General features: G+C 40.1%; 1 protein-coding gene across 2 annotated transcripts in view; it reads right to left on the bottom strand.

Annotated features, from left to right (window-relative positions):
• Positions 1-13,217, bottom strand: part of TNFSF11 (TNF superfamily member 11) — a 203,374-nt gene extending 190,157 nt beyond the window's left edge. For both annotated transcript variants that reach the window (XM_054446647.2, XM_054446648.2), the window contains exon 1: positions 12,710-13,217. The gene's annotated coding sequence lies outside the window, so the exon portion shown is untranslated. The remainder of the gene's footprint in view (positions 1-12,709) is intronic.
• Positions 13,218-15,387: the final 2,170 nt, after the last annotated feature.

The following is a 15,387-nucleotide window of genomic DNA, read 5'->3' as shown; positions in this document are numbered from 1 at the left end:
CATTTTGTAGGTTGCCTGTTCACTCTGATGGTAGTTTCTTTTGCTGTGCAGAAGCTCTTTAGTTTAATTAGATCCCATTTGTCAATTTTGGCTTTTGTTGCCATTGCTTTTGGTGTTTTAGACATGAAGTCCTTGCCCATGCCTATGTCCTGAATGGTAATGCCTAGGTTTTCTTCTAGGGTTTTTATGGTTTTAGGTCTAACGTTTAAGTCTTTAATCCATCTTGAATTAATTTTTGTATAAGGTGTAAGGAAGGGATCCAGTTTCAGCTTTCTACATATGGCTAGCCAGTTTTCCCAGAACCATTTATTAAACAGGGAATCCTTTCCCCATTGCTTGTTTTTCTCAGGTTTGTCAAAGATCATATAAACAGAACCAAAGACAAAAACCATGTGATTATCTCAATAGATGCAGAAAAGGCCTTTGACAAAATTCAACAATCCTTCATGCTAAAAACTCTCAATAAATTAGGTATTGATGGGACGTATGTCAAAATAATAAGAGCTATTTATGACAAACCCACAGCCAATATCATACTGAATGGGCAAAAACTGGAAGCATTCCCTTTGAAAACTGGCACAAGACAGGGATGCCCTCTCTCACCACTCCTATTCAACATAGTGTTGGAAGTTCTGGCCAGGGCAATTAGGCAGGAGAAGGAAATAAAGGGTATTCAATTAGGAAAAGAGGAAGTCAAATTGTCCCTGTTTGCAGACGACATGATTGTATATCTAGAAAACCCCATTGTCTCAGTCCAAAATCTCCTTAAGCTGATAAGCAACTTCAGCAAAGTCTCAGGATACAAAATCTATGTACAAAAATCACAAGCATTCTTATACACCAATAACAGACAAACAGAGAGCCAAATCATGAGTGAACTCCCATTCACAATCACTTCAAAAAGAATAAAATACTTAGGAATCCAACTTACAAGGGACGTGAAGGACCTCTTCAAGGAGAACTACAAACCACTGCTCAATGAAATAAAAGAGGATACAAACAAATGGAAGAACATTCCATGCCCATGGGTAGGAAGAATCAATATCATGAAAATGGCCATACTACCCGAGGTAATTTATAGATTCAATGCCATCCTCATCAAGCTACCAATGACTTTCTTCACAGAATTGGAAAAAACTACTTTAAAGTTCATGTGGAACCAAAAAAGAGCCCGCATCGCCAAGTCAATCCTAAGCCAAAAGAACAAAGCTGGAGGCATCATGCTACCTGACTTCAAACTATACTATTCAAACTATACTACCAGGCTACAGTAACACAAACAGCATGGTACTGGTACCAAAACAGAGACATAGATCAATGGAACAGAACAGAGCCCTCAGGAAAGACTTTCTTAAAGTTTCTCGGACATCTGTTTCTTCCACAACAACAACATAAAAAAATTTTTTTATCTATCAAAATTGTCAGTTAATTCCCCATACTACCAGCAGTCTATCAATATGTTAATGTTTTACTTTAAGATGATTGCTTAGTCAAATGGAGAAAAACAAAATATGCATGTCATACATATATACCAGATTCAAGAAATAAAGACAGCCTTCTTGCTGCATGTTTATTGGGTAGATTTTTGCTATTATTTTATTGCATATATCTTTCATATGTGACCTCACTTTTCAACCATAGGAAAAGTGTCATGAAAAATCTGATGCCAAGGCCACTGATACCTTCGTGAAACTCATCTACCTCAGTGGATTCCAGGGGAAGTACATGGAACAGCATCACAAGTGAGCTATGGGGCTGCCACTGACATTCATAAATCACCATCAAGGCTGCTGAAACCTAGCTATTAGACATTGGTTTCTGAGTGCAAAATTAGTTTTTTTCAAATGAATTTTAGCAGGCCCTAGAACTAATTTTAAATTTCTTTTTAGTTGATTCATAGTGAAAGTATTGATTCATTAGGGAGTTTCTAGGGCCAAAACTGCATCTTTCATTGTTATTAAAAGACTTTCAATTGTGTGTTTTGTGTGTGCATTTTGAAAAAATATTTAGAACACCTGAAGCCATTCTCTCTTGGTTATACAGATGATTTGTGCTTCAAAACCTCCAAAATCTCAGTCTCACCTGAACGAGGTGGTTACATATTTGAAGGAAATATGGATATTTTGTCAGATTGTTACATATTTGAAGAAAAAGAACCAAAACCTCATGTAAAGTACTACCAAATAGTTGGAGAAAGACACGTATTTAAATGTTAGTGTACTACTATTGCTTTTCTTTCATGGAGAGCTAAGAGTCTGAAAAAAAAAGACAGCTTTGTGTGTGTGGGGGGGGGTTGTGTGGGGGGGGGGTTGTGCGTGTGTGGGGGGGGTGTGTGTGTGTGATGTAAGAATGTTTGATACACTTCATTGACATGAAAATCACTGGGAAATGGGAAAAGAGCCAATGATGAGGTGACATTTAGGCACTGGTGGTCTTTAAAGCATAAACCAGTTCAAAGACTACAGGGAGTAGATGAAAAAAATTTAGTTATATTCTTCCCAATGGAAAGAGTGGGGACATGGATGGAAATGGTTAAGACAGTGACTACTACCTTGAGAAAGCCAGGCTGGAATTCTGGGAACTGACCCTGAATGCTATTCAGTCTTCGTACTCTGACATTTATATTTGAAAGCCAACATTTGAAGTGCAAGTATGCACCTGGCCATCTTCTAGGAATGGTATTAAAGCATCCAATAGGATCAATCACGCAGCTTCTTGAGAGTAATTGTGGCCTTGACGAGAAAGGGATAGGGGAAGCCTCTGCTTTTTCTAGGTATTTCCTTCCCTCTTCTTTTGTCATGAGCACACCCTAGCTCCTCACGTACTTTATTTCCAATGGTTCCTTCAGGCTGCAAGCAATCCAAGACCATGCAGACAGGCAGCCAGCTCTTTACAAAAATCACTCCTGCCTTAGAGAGCCCAAGTGAATCTGCAGAACTGCTCCAGGGACAAGCAGAAATGAAGTTACATTCCTACTTAATCCTGTTTGGAGAAAGGCAGAGAATAACTCAGCAGCCATATAAAAGAGCAATAAGGCTTGCACATTGTTTAATAGAAAATATGCACTTTATTCTACAAATTTCAGTGAAATTTGCCTACCAGAAACAAAGAATGGTGCTGGCTACATTGAATAGTACACACATTATGGGACATATACCCAGTGCTCAAGATGTTTGCAATCTTGTTGAGGCTGAAACATTTACATCGAAAATCCAATCCAGTTATGAGCAAACTACAAGAGATATAGACTGGGAGTCACCAGTGTATGGTTGGTGTGTTAATTAGTTCTATGGGTCAACTTGACTGAGCTAATGAATGTCCAAACAGCTGGTAAAATATTTCTGGGTGTGTCTATGAGGGCGTTTCTGAAAGAGATACATATTTGAATTGGTAAACTAAGTGAAGAAGATCACCCTTACCAATGTAGGCAGGCATCCTCTAAAAAGGCAAAGGAGGGGCAAAATTCTTTCCTTCTCCTGTGGAGAAGCAGAGGCTTCTCCTATCTCCATCTTCTTCTGGTCATCAGAACTACAAGCACTCGGGACTTCAGACTCCAGGACTTACACCAGCAGCCCCCTGAGTTTCTTAAGCCTTCGGGCTTGGACTGAATTACATCACAGCTTCCCTGGTTCTCCGGCTAGCAGATGGCAGATCATGGGACTTCTCGAGCTCCATAATCACATGAGCTGATTCCCATAATAAACCTCCTGTTATATATCTGTGTACACACCCTATTGGTTCTGTTTCTCTGGAGAACCCTGACTGACACAGCTGGCAACTGAAGTCATACAAGGAATGGCTGATGTTAGCTGAGGGGACCTTCTTGCTCCAACTTGCTGACCTTCCCCCAGTCTCCCATATTGCGGACCTCTCTCAAACCTCCAGACCTTTGTAGATGCCCTTCCCCCAGTTCTGGCCAGCTGCTAGACCATATTTTCTTTGAAAAATTTTTCTTGCCCCCCGTTATGTATTCCCACAACCCTGTGCATTTTTCTACCATAGCATTTATCACATAGCATTGTAATTTCTTATTAATCTATCTCCCTGATGAGACTTCAGCACTGTACACTAGAAACTACATAGCATAAGGTTATGCTCGCTTTAAATCTTGGCTCTACAACTGTTAAGCTATGTAATATTGGATGAGGTTCTTAGCCTCTCTAGGAATCCATATCCTCAGGAATAATAATTGTACTCAACTTTACATAGTTGTGTCAACTGATAAAATATGTGGAAATTCTAGAATGAGCCTGGCACATGGAAAGTGTTCTGGAAATGCTGGAAATGTAGACAGGTATAATAATTGTATTCTAAGTTGTTCCTGTTGTATTCTGAGTTCTATAAAGCATTTGTTTATTCATTTATTATTGTGTAAACTTATTCTTTGTTGCATGCTAAGGGTCAACATAAAGTTTGCATACACTATGTACTCCAGCGTTCATTCAATGAATAAATGAAAGGATGAAAATTGTATTCATGAAACTTGAGCAGACCAGAGAAAAATACTTACATCACAATTCCACTAACTCTGCATTTCTGAAGTTGTTCTGTATTAGGAATTCGTGTGTGTGTGTGTGTGTGTGTCTGGGTGTGTGTGTGGCTCTAGGTATGTGTGAGTCTAGGTGTGTCTGTGTATGTATGTACATGAACATACATGCACAACATATAAAACTGGTAAAGACTCCTACTCAGGAAATAGTCCATGACTTAAACAAATCAACAAAGTGCAACTCCCCCTAAAAACGTACAGCTTAAACCCTTATTTGACTTCAAACGTAGGTCCATTGTCAAAGACCACACATCTGGAAAAGCCATGACATAATGCAGGCCATAATTCAGGGTTTGTCTGCTTCACAGCACACCTTAACATCACCCTCCTGTGTTACCACTATGCCTATGCTCCCACTTCCCACAGTTCTTATCTTGTTATATTATTTATGAGCCTGAGTTCAGGCTCATAAATACATTGAAATAGGGAGGATTTTGTTGGCTTGGTGCAGTTTAAATGCTTTTCGGTACTATATATATTTACAACATCTTATAAATATTTAAAATTGTCATAATAATGACTCCATTGACTCATAATAAATTCTGTGTTTAGTGTAGGGATGATTGCCAAATTGATAATCCAGAAAATTGGAAAACCCCGTCAAACTTTGTGACCTGATGGTCCCCAAAGAATATCTTTCTAATTACTGGAAAAGCCTGAGCAGTAAGCTTAGCTATCTTAGAAGTTGATCTTAATAGACAAACATCCTGAAATTTACCTCGTTGGGAAAGATAAGTAAAAGAAATATTTTCTGCTGAAGAATTTGTTTATTGGACTGTATCTTAAAAGTCAAATAATTTTTAGGAGTTATCAGGCAGTGTATAAAAAAAAATCACAGAATCAAGAAGTGCCCTCCATGCTCTGAATGGAGAATTCCAAGCACGATGAAGAACAAAGTGTGTGAGAACACTGAAAAATGATGCTGCAGATGTACAGCGTGGACCCTTGGGAAAGAGCCTTGAATGCCATAAAGGAGTTTGGACTTTATACCAAAGGGCAGTGATTCTCCAAGTGTGGCCGCTGAGCAGTCAGCAGCATCAGTGTCACCTGGGAGCTTATTAGAAACGCAAATGGCCCAGCCCTAGCCTGGGCCTATGGAATCAGAAACTCGGGCTGGGGCTAAAGCACAGTTATCTATGTTTTCACAAGCCCTTCAGGTGACTCTGATGCACCTCTGCCATACAGAATATTTCTAAGTATTGGAACTATATAATCAGATCTGGGTGTGCCAATGGCAACGTGAAAAACGGATCAGAAGAGAAGACACTGAAGGTGGGAGGGGCTGAAAAGAGTAATGAAAGTATTGATTGATCAGAGATTTTTGCATTTTATCTATATTTTTTCAAGCCTAAGATGACATTGATGATGTCACACCACTATTATATTCACCTCTAGAAAGAACATGTCTGCCAATTAAACAATAACATAATGTTTCTTATCACTTGGAATTTGTATTTTGTACTTACTAAAAGGGATCCTTTATACTTATACTGTCAGATTTTTATCATATATCACCCTTGCACATATATAAATGGGAAAATATAAGCAAAATAATTTGGTCAAGGTATTTCTAACATTTATTTTCTATTCAGAATCTGACTCTTCTGAAGCACTGTCCACTCAAAAGCTATCTAGAATGTGAATGGAGGGAGCATTCTGGGTTTTTATAAAGCTCCACTGTTGTTTCTGGGATTTTCTTCCAAGTGCTGATACCTATTCTGTAAGTCTGGATGCACACGCACAGACCATGACGTCCCCCTCATGACTGCTCCCTGTAAGATGCTTCCTGGTTTTGCAGATGATAAAGTGTGGGATGTGAAGGACATTTTAAAATTGATGATATCCCAATGAGCACTCACCTGGGCCTCTACTAGGGCAGTAATGGAGTAATAGGAAAAAGGGGACAAAGGCCAATCAGAATCCATCAGAGGTGGATTCAAAAAGTTGTGTGCCCAACTAGATGCGGAGAAAGGGAAGAGGTACCTGACTCTGAGGTTTCTAATTTGAGTGACTTAATGGATGGCAATGCCCTGGATCAGAAACTCAGGAGGAGTGGGTTTTATAGCAGAAGGAAAGCAGTGGATAAGGTAAAATGGGTTTGGTTTATGGTTTTTTGAATGGGAGATCCCAGAGGGATTCCCAGGTAAAAATGACTGGGATGCAGATATAAATAAATATCTGCATATTTATTTCTTTAACTATGTGATATTTAACTATGTGAATCATAGTTAAAGAGAAATAGTTTTTAATCAACAACATCTAAATGGTAGTTGAAACCAGGGTGATGAATACCATTTTCCAAGAAGGATATACAGAGAAGTTGAAGACAGTTAGTTATAGAACAAAAACAAAATTAAAGAAGTAAATAGAGATTTGAAGGAAGGAGCAGAGAGAGAAAAAAAATAGTTAGATGATGTTTACATATCTTGTGGGCACCTCAAAGACAAAAACTGTCTTACATGTATTCTCACTCCCTAAGACAATGCCTAATCCAGTAATGTTTGTTGAACCAACATGAAAATGGTGACTCAAAAGCCAGAAAGGTGAATATTTTAAGGAGAAAATGATCAACAATATTAAATATTATAGCTGATATATAAATAAAATGACAAAGAGGCCACTGGATTTAGTAAATCCAGTTTAACTTGCACCGTTACCACCAACCTCATTTTACAGGTGAAGAAAGAGAGGCCTAGAGACTTGAACACACATGTCCAGGACCACCAGTTGGCTGATTGGAGAGTCAGAGGCAGGACTCTGGTCTCCTGGCTCTTTTCCTGGGGCTGTTCTCTCTACACGGAGCTTCTCCTCTTAGAAGAGGATTACATCCACTGCAGATAAAGCTCTGGATCCAGGCAATCAGATAGGCTCTTTTCTCAGTCCATTTTCTGTGGCTATAACAGAATACCACAGGTTGGGTAATTTACAAAGAAAAGAGATTTATTTGGCCACAGTTCTGGAGACTGAAAGTCCAAGATTGAGGGGCCACACCTGGTGAGGACCTTCTGCTATGCCATGACTGACAGAAAGGCATCATATGGTAAGAGCAGAAGAGACAGAGAGAGATAGTGGAGGCTAAACTTAACTTTTTATCAGGAGCCCACTCCCGAGATAATTAACCCAGATAGCAGCATTAATCCATTAACGAGGACACAGCCTTCATGACTTCATCCTCTTAAAGGCTCCACCTCTTAATACTGTTAAAATGGCAATTCAATTTTTTTTTGTTTTTTTGAGATGGAGTTTCACTCTTGTTGCCCAGGCTGGAGTGCAATGGCATGATCTCGGCTCACTGCAACCTCTGCCCCCTGGGTTCAAGTGATTCTCGTGCCTCAGCCTCCCTAGTAGCTGGGATTACAGGTGTCTGCCACCATGCCTGGCTAAATTTTTGTATTTTTAGTAGAGATGGGGTTTCACCATGTTGGCCAGGCTGGTCTTAAAATCCTGACCTCAGGTGATCCACCCACCTCAGCCTCCCAAAGTGCTGGGATTACAGAGATGAGCCACTGCGCTCAGCCAGCCATTCAATTTTTAACTCATGAACATTGGGGGACGTATTCAAACCATAGCAGCTCCTACTGACCAAATCCATCCATAACAACAAACTCCACTAACAGCCACATCACCTCCATGGAGCAGGAGAGAACAGAGCAAGGGGTCTGGTCCTGGGCATGCATTTTAGGGCTTGCCCTAACACCTGATCATTCATCGCCGACGGAGTACCCAATGGAAGAAAAGTCAGGGGACTTTACTCTCTGGGTTCTATCTTGAGCCAGAATTTCCTCTGACTCTGGTTACATGTAATAGAACAGAAAGTGACACCACAAGCAGGCAGCAGAAAAACAAAACGGGCTTCTTTCTATAGTATGTGGTCATTAACCAGGATGTTCAACCAACTTCTATATGAAGAAGAGCAAAATTTGAATTCGGTGAAGTCAAAACAAAGATAAGGGCATCATTCTTTTTGATGTCGATTAAGTTGTATCACTGTTTATTGGGCTGATGACATCCTGAGAAAATGAGTGATTTCTTCAAAGCAGTGATTCTCAAACATCAGAGCTTATCAGAATCACCTGGAAAGGCATCACTTTCAGAGCTCCCAGGGTAGCTTAAAGTGGGATCTGCCCTTAAAACTCAAAATTCTCTGGAGGTTCATCCCAAAAGAAATAGTGAACATAACATCTCCCACATTTCAAAAGTAAAACCATTCAAAGATCAGGCTCCATGACTTATTTCCCTCTTTGTAATCCTTGCAGGGCCAGAGGGTCGACAGGATGAGACATGTGTGGCCAAAACCCATGTGGCTTCAGTGTTTTTATTAATACAGACATGTACAGCCATGCGGAGGTGTCCGGAAGCCCCCATCTGGCAAAGATGACTAATGGGACTTTCCCACTGACATCCTAGTAAAGGTGCCAGAAGTATATTCATTCCAGATCACAGCCGTAATAGGGCAGTTTCTCTTGGGACATTACCCTGACAGACAACCGTCTTCCTTTTACAACCTACGTGACACCCCCGTGTAGTACCTTCCTCTCCACAGTGGTGAGCACAGAAATGCATATCTGACCAGAACTTTGGAACTGAACCCTTCACAGCAAATGTCAACCTTTCTATAAACTAGTAGGAGTGCAATTTTTCTTCCATTATGCAGATTGCAATTTTCACCCACTTTTATATTCCATGTCCCAAAAAGTGAAAAGCAGATACTGTAGTTAGAATCTGTAATCAAAGGAGCACTGAGTAGGTACAAAAGTAGATGCAAACTCAAGCAGATACTATTCATCAAAGACTTTCTCACAAAGCAGTGGGAAGGAATTGAGTGAAGAGTGATGTATTCACTGATGGGTTCTATGGAGTCAGAATTTGCAAATACATATTAGGCTAAGAAATACAGAGTACATTTATTCAGTGCCTACTCTCACAAAGATAGGCAAGATTTCTAACTAGAGATAAAACTCATATAACCATTGACACAATCCTGGTCCATTAATAATTGCTTTTTTTCATATTGTGAAGAGATGAACCAACAGCCTTAATAAGAAATAGGTATCTGGAGTATGAATTGTCCTATTAACTGAGTGACCTTGGGAAAGTCATATGATCTTTCTGGGCTTCAGTGGTATCATAAGTAAAATAAGATTGCACTAGGCCAGGTGCAGTGGCTCACACCTGTAATCCCATCACATAGGGAAGCTGAGGTGGGAGGATCGCTTGAGCCCAGCAGTTCGAGACTAGCCTGGATAAAACAGTGAGACTTTGTCTCTACAAAAATTTTTTTAAAAAATAGTTAGCTGGATGTGGTGATGCATACTTGTGGTCCAGCTACTTGGGAGGCTGGGGAGGGAGGATCACTTGAGCCCAGGAGGTCAAGGCTGCAGTGAGCCGTGATCATGCCACTGCATTCCAGCCTGAGCAACAGAGTGAGACCCTGTCTCAAAAATAAGAATTAAAAAATTGAACTATATGCTTTCTAAGATTTCTCCAAACCCTGAAGTTCTGTGTCTATAACCAAGGGAAACTGGCTATTGGAAGATTTAACAGAGATATGAAGCATTGGGGGATATGTCTTATAATAGCAAAATAATTCTATTTCATCATGGACAAGAACACAAATAAATATGACTCTGGTCATAACAGAAGCAGGATTTGAAAAGCTGCAAAGATACAGGAGCTGCAGAGCAGATTCCTAGGACACCATACTCAGGCAGAAAAAATCATCTCTCCAAGGATGCCAAACTATATTTTCTAAACAGTGTCTTACAGAATGGCAACTCTTCTGGGTACTAAAAGGCTTGAGAAATGAACAAAGTTAAATAAGTAATTTTGCTGCAAGAGGTCTCAGAGCCTTTTCTGCACTGTCCAACATAACTTTCTGCAATGATGGAAATGTTCTATGTATGTACTTTCCAATATGGCAGCCAAGAGCCACATATGGCTCTTAAGTATTTGAAATGTAGCTAGTGTGATGGAGAAATTGAATTTTTTATTTTATTAATTAGTTTGTAGTTAAATAGCCAGATGGGGCTAGTTTCTATATTTCAGAAAGCACAACTTATATCACACATGCACATTTATAATGCTAGCTCTAAGAGGGAGCCAGCACATACAGCATTTACCAAACTTGTTGAGCCATAGAATTCTGCTTCCAAAGGACTGGAATTCTTTGCAAAACCATTTGGGAAAGACTAGGCTATGAGCTACCTGCTAGGTGGTTGAAGCCCCGGGAGACCACTCTAGCTTTGACATTCTAACTAGCCAGCACCATCGTGGGCATCAGTCCTCACCAAGTGATAAAGACTGGGTTGTTCTCTGTTCTCAACATGTGATAATATCACCTCACAATTCAATCACATCAAAATTTCCCAAGTCCCAACAGACACCCTTAGCAGAGGTAGCCCAGTGCAGGTACAGTCAACAGGAATCAAGCAATGTTAAACAACTGGCTGTCCCTTTCCACGAAACATAAAACAATGATAATCTAGTGCAACTGGGCTTTTAAGTTCACCAGGCAATCTTGGATGCAGTGATACATCATTATCTCAACAACCCAATGAGATAGCCAGCATTCCATTTTGTAGGTGATGAAAATTGTGCTTACACAGCTTAAGTGACTTAGTTGCTCAAGGTCACACAGTTACTGGGACTTAACCTCAATCTTTGAACTACACCTCCTCAGTCATTCTAACAAAACCATTTTGAACTGAATCTTTCCTTACAATGCCTACGGCCCATAAAAATATTGAATTAATACATTCTCAAAATACCAAAACATTATAGATCCCTGAGGAAAGTAGTTTGTTTTACAAGCTTTGCTCACACATACCTTGAGAAGTATAATAAATGCAAGAAATGTGTAATGATAATGGAATATAAGAGACTGACATGATTATTCATGAATATGTATAATTCCTATTCTCCAAGAAATCCTCCACTGGACCTGTAATAATTATGTGCCTCTCAACTGAAAAATCCACATTGGTGTGTAAATAACCAGCTACAAACTTCATTCGCCCAATTATTTCTCCTTTCCTGGGTATGCAATCAATTTAGTGCTTCTGAATGCCATTTATTCAGACTGCAATAGCACACACAACTGCTCATTTGTGCCTCAAATTCAGGCTTGACTCCTTGAGTGGTAGCTTGTGGGCCAAAGCCCTTGAACTAATTTGTAATCACATCAGATGAATGCATTTGACTCTGACCTAGACAATTGCGAAAATCAAGGTTACTCCATGGAATATTGTTTCTTGAACCATCATTTGGCCTTGTAGGAAATTAGGATTTGCAGCTATGACTCCATGTTCCAAATCCAAGCATTGTCAAAAGAAGACAATACAGGCCTTGAAACAGCATGTCAAAGAGGTGACCCTCTACAAATTACACAGGCACGGCTGGCTATTAGCAGGGCTCACTGCACTCATTTTGGCTTTTAGATTAAAATATAATCACTTTCAGTCAAATATATAGCAGTCATTATTTTCTCTTTACTAAAATTATATACATTTAATATAAATAATAGACGGTATTATGTCATACTGTTCTCTGAAAATAATTTATACTACAGTTTTCTTTACAATGTGGCATACAAAATGCCACCTGCAGTCATCTCAAGGGTTCTGAGAAACTTAAAGGAAAGGAAAAGTGGGAGGTAAAATAGCAATGAAAGAAGAACAAAAGGTCAGCTGAGAGGAAGATACAAGGACATTTAAAGGAGAAGGCTGGGTTGTCAGGCAGCTTGAACAAAGTGATGAGATACATGGAGGGCCTGGAAAATCTGAGAGAGAAATGATTTAAGTAATCAGCACTCTCAAAGGCACAGTGGAGAACACAGGGAAAGTTGTGGGGAATGAAAAGGCTGGTTAAGGGGGAAGTTGGAAACACATGAATGGGAAAGGGGGAACAAAACACCTCTGCACACAAATCCACACATCCAGCTAAAAAAGCTCAGGGGCTGGAGAGCTCTGGTACACCACCACCAGATCTTACCACCTGGGACTTTGTTAATATCTCAGATTCCTGGTTCACAGGAACCTGTGTTTTTAACAGGCACCTCCAGGTGACTCTCATGATGGGCCAGTTTGGGAGGCAGTGCTAGTGAAGAATGGCACAGGTGGGGGGCTGACAGCCTAAAGTTTGAAACCAGACCCATCCACTCACCAGCTCCGTGAACTTGGAAGACACTTGACTTTCTGAGCCTGGGTCTTCTTGTCCATAAAAGTAAGAATATGTTTTGCCCCACAATGATCCTCCAGGTTAGGTCTTATTATCAACATCCCCACTTCACAGATTAGGAAGCCAAGGTAAAGAGTGATGAAGTACTTCGCCCAAAGCCATGCTGCTGACAAGTGGCAAAGTTGGTATCAAAGCAGAAGACACCTGGCTCCAGGTGCTATGCTGTCAGTCAGACACTGTTCTGCCTCTCCTCCTAGAAAGGAATGCTCTGCTGAGAAAGGCAGGAGAAAAGCTTTCCAGGCAAAGCACTTTATGTTAATTCTTATTCACATCAGATAACAACTGATGTCCCACTTACATAAGTTACTCTGTAAACTAGCAAGTTTACTCAAATTAATTTTTGAATCAAGTGTTTCTTCCCCAAGATTAATCATTTATAGGAATCAAGCCATGACTCCACCTGGGAGATGGCTCGAGCATATTAATGCTTCAACAAAAGTCACAGCTAATAATGGTACCACAAGTGGTAGAAATGAGTATTCAGTCAGGCACCCTTAGTCTACGTGCCCAGACTTGAATCTGCCCTAATGGGATTCACTGATGCAAGACCATGTGCCTTGAGTGGGTTCACCTTTAACTATTTTACACAGGCTTCTAATCTCCTCAACATATTCCTGAGCTGCAAATTTGCATTCTCTTTGAAATTGGGTCTTACTAGTTCATTTCTGAAGACACTGCAGCATATATCAAAATGAAGATCTAATCACCTGCTGTTCCGACAAAGAATATTTATTTTACCAGGAGGTGTGAAATGATTCTTTCTTATTTGTCATCATGCTCTTCACTCCGGGCTGAAAGAAGATGCACATCATGCATCCTGAAAGATAGAACATGATGCCAGAAACTAATTCTGAATGTTCTGTCTTTCAAAATACATATGTATATATAAATATAAATTTTAAAAATGTATGTATACTGCAGAAGACAGAGTCCATTGGACTCTGAACCAAAAGAATGACTTTTTCTTATTCCTTCCCACTGGCAGATATTCTGCCTTCTGGAGGTTTTACACCATTCCATGTGAAATATTTAAAGGTAGCTGCCATGTTCTGGAGTTCTGGATAGTGAGCTTTCTGCCATAAAAGGTATTCAGACCAAGTCAGTTGATCATCTGGCAGAAAGGTGTAGCGCTTAAAATCAAACACCAGAAGCAGTATTTAAACTGGATCACCTTTACCTCCTAACCTTCAGCTTCTAGGACCATCCTGGCCTCTTCTGTCAGGCTTCAAAGGTTCAATTCTTCCATCATTACTCCTAGAACACTGTCTTCATATTTCATCAATCTAGTTGTCCCACCCTCATCTGGATATGCCTTCATTGATCAACATCCCTCTTAAAGGGTGCTCCTCAGAACTAAACAAATGTGATCTGACAAATGAAGAACACCCTAGGACTGCCACCTCTTTAATCAACATTTACTTCTGTAATGTGCTCTAGAAGAGCCCTTCCTGTTGTTAAAACTATGCCTCACCTGTGGCTCTAGTTGAGCTTGGGGTAACCTCAAGTGTCCAAAGTTGTAGCAACTTGGACACAGATTTTGACAGGAGGCTGGGGAAGGAGGTCATCTGTGCAATAACCCACCTGTTTAGAGAGACTATCACCATGGGGAAAAGCAGCCAGGAGATGGAAAGGGAGGTGAGAAACTTTCAGAGGTAAATTTCACTTTTTCAGTTTTGCCTCTGATTGGCCCTGGGATTCAGGACCATGGAGACAGTCAATCCAAAATCTCCAAAACAAAGTTTATACCTGCATTTAGTCTAAATTATACCAAGAAACATTCCCCCAACCCTTCTTCATCTCTACATCTCAAGATTTACTGTCTGAGCATACTTGAACTTTGGATAGTCAAATATTTCACTAAGGAAGTATTTTAGGGTTCAAAAATAGAATCAGAGAAAAGGATGCCCCAACACACAAGAAAGTATCCCAAGATATAGCATAATGGGATGAAGTGATGGAAGCTTCCTCCAGGTTAGGTATCAACTGTGTCCTGTTTCACTGCAATGCAGTGACAAGATCCAATGTAGACTTCCACACATATACACACGCACACACACACACAAATCCTCATATTGCATCTTTGAGCATTAGGGCAGACAAGGAGCAGAGGCTCTTGCCTTTGCCCTAATGCTCAAAGATGCAATATCAATTAAATGACTCCCATATTAAGTTCAATCTGTCATCCAGGAATGATTAACCAACTAATTTTCTTGAAAATTATCCACAAAGGCTCCACACTGGTTCCTTCTTCAACTTCATCCTGATCACACCTTTATGTCATGCATGTCCACAGGGCCACATCACAAACAGGCACTCAAAATATTTCAAAGGAATGCAAAATCCATCTCTTTTCATTCATTCAAAAGTACTCAGCATCTACTAAGTGCTTATCTAAAGAAGTATGAGAAGATTCTTTTCTTCCAAGAACTTATCCTGTAGTCACAAGATGCCTCTATACTAAATATTTCAATCCAGCACACTTGGCAACCACATGACCCCATGTCCAAAAGAGTTGTAAATGCATAATAAACTGGAGGAGTTTAAAGGAGGGGAAGGCTGAGGGCTGACCAGCTATAACCTCCTGAAAACAAGGGGATCAGAGC

This window comes from Pongo pygmaeus, chromosome 14 (genome assembly GCF_028885625.2).
Source record: "Pongo pygmaeus isolate AG05252 chromosome 14, NHGRI_mPonPyg2-v2.0_pri, whole genome shotgun sequence".
NCBI classification, from domain to species: domain Eukaryota; kingdom Metazoa; phylum Chordata; class Mammalia; order Primates; family Hominidae; genus Pongo; species Pongo pygmaeus.
Note: the sequence above shows the minus strand (reverse complement) of the source record. Positions and strands in the feature narration are given on the sequence as shown.